Consider the following 2,500-nt stretch of genomic DNA (forward strand, 5'->3'; position numbering starts at 1 on the left):
GTGGCTCACGGGGCTGTTAGGGTGGCACAGAAATCCCTCGGAATGGGAAAACGGGTCATTTTCGTGTCGCCACATTGCATGCGAACCGCATGCAACTTCCAGAGGCATTTGCAGCAGAAATGCATGTGCAGTCAAAAAAAAATTGATATTTTTCACGGATAGACCCCGTGAAACGCTAGAAATTGGCGGGGATGTGTCTCTTGTGGCTCACGGGGCTGTTCGGGTCGCACAGAAATCCCTGGGAATGGGAAAACGGGTCATTTTCGTGTTGCCACATTGCGTACGAACCGCATGAAACTTCCAGAGGCATTTGCAGCAGGAATGCATGTGCACTCAAAAACTTCTATATGTTTCACGGATAGACCCCGTGAAACGCTAGAAATTGGCGGGGATGTGTCTCTTGTGGCTCACGGGGCTGTTAGGGTGGCACAGAACTCCCTCGGAATGGGAAAAGGGGTCATTTTCGTGTTGCCACATTGCATAGGAACGCCATGAAACTTCCAGAGGCATTTGCAGCAGAAAGGCACGTGCACTCAAAAATTTTAATATTTTTCACGCATAGACCCCGTCAAACGCTAGAAGTTGGCGGGGATGTCTCTCTTGTGGCTCACGGGGCTGTTAGGGTCGCACAGAAATGCCTCGGAATGGGAAAACGGGTCATTTTTGTGTGGCCACATTGCATAGGAACGGCATGAAACTTCCAGAGGCATTTGCAGCAGGAATGCATGTGCACTCAAAAACGTCTATATTTTTCACGGATAGACCCCGTGAAACGCTATAAATTGGCGGGGATGTCTCTCTTGTGGCTCACGGGCGCTGTTAGTTAGGGTCGCACAGAAATCCCTCGGAATGGGAAAAGGGGTCATTTTCGTGTTGCCACATTGCGTACGAACGGCATGAAACTTCCAGAGGCATCTGCAGCAGAAATGCATGTGCACTCAAAAACGTCTATATTTTTCACGGATAGACCCCGTGAAACGCTAGAAATTGGCGGGGATGTGTCTCTTGTGGCTCACGGGGCTGTTAGGGTCGCACAGAAATCCCTCGGAATGGGAAAACGGGTCATTTTCGTGTTGCCACAATTGGCATACGAACGGCATGAAACTTCCAGAGGCATTTGCAGCAGAAATGCATGTGCACTCAAAAACGTGAATATTTTTTCACGGATAGACCCCGTCAAACGCTCGAATTTGGCGGGGATGTTTCTCTTGTGGGTCACGGGGCTGTTCGGCTCGCACAGAACTCCCTTGGTCCACCTGATTCGTGCATACAGGCAGCAACTAAAACTCTGTAAACCTGCTGTGAGGACATCTAAACAGTGGACCAGTGAGGCTGTGGAAGATTTGCGGGCGTGCTTAGACTGTACTGACTGGGATATGTTCACGACTGCTACCAATAGTCTGGATGAACTCACAGAGGCTGTGTACATCAGCTTCTGTGAGGACTGCTGTATCCCAACACGTACCAGGGTGAACTTTAACAACAACAAGCCCTGGTTCTCAGCAAAGCTCAAAAGGTTGAGGTTGGAGAAGGAGGAAGCGTTTAGGAGTGGGGATAGAGACAGATTCAAGGAGTCGAAGAACAGGTTTAGCAAAGCGGTGAGAGAGGCTAAACGACTGTACTCAGAGACACTAAAACACCAGTTCTCTACTAACGACGCTGCTTCTGTCTGCCAAAGGGCTCAGGCACATCACCAACTACAAACCCAGAGCGCCCCACACCACTAACGACTCCCGCCTAGCCAACGACCTGAACGAGTTCTACCGTAGATTTGAAAGACAATTGGACTGTCCTGAACCACCCCTTCCCACCCAAGAGGCCCCATCCCCCACCCATACTACAGAAACGACTCTCTCCTTTCAGGAGGGAGAAGTTAATGGGCTTTTCAAGAGGCAGAATCCACGCAAAGCAGCCGGGCCGGACTCTGTCTCTCCAGCCACCCTCAGGCACTGCGCTGGCCAGCTGTCTCCGGTGTTCACCAACATCTTTAACACCTCCCTGGAGACATGCCATGTACCAGCCTGTCTCAAGTCCTCCACCATCATCGCTGTGCCCAAAAAGCTAAGGCCAACAGGACTAAATGATTACAGACCGGTCGCCCTTACATCTGTGGTAATGAAGTCTTTTGAGCGCCTGCTCCTGGCACACCTCAAAGCCATCACAGACCCTCTCCTGGACCCCCTTCAGTTTGCCTACAGAGCCAACAGGTCTGTGGACGACGCAGTTAACATGGCCCTCCACTTCACCCTACAGCATGTGGACGCCCCAGCATCCTACGCCAGGATCCTGTTTGTGGACTTCAGCTCTGCCTTCAACACCATCATCCCTGCCCTGCTTCAGGACAAGCTCTTCCAGCTGAACGTGCCCTACTCCACCTGCAGGTGGATCACAGACTTCCTCTCTGACAGGAAGCAGTGCGTTAAGCCGGGAACAGAAGTCTCTGACTCCAGGTCCATCAGCACGGGAACTCCTCAGGGCTGCGTCCTTTGCCCACTGCTCT

The sequence above is a fragment of the Petromyzon marinus genome, unplaced genomic scaffold, assembly GCF_048934315.1.
Source record: "Petromyzon marinus isolate PM22_M1 ecotype Great Lakes invasive population unplaced genomic scaffold, UKy_Petmar_22M1.pri1.0 PM_G_Scaffold_92, whole genome shotgun sequence".
NCBI classification, from domain to species: Eukaryota; Metazoa; Chordata; class Hyperoartia; order Petromyzontiformes; family Petromyzontidae; genus Petromyzon; species Petromyzon marinus.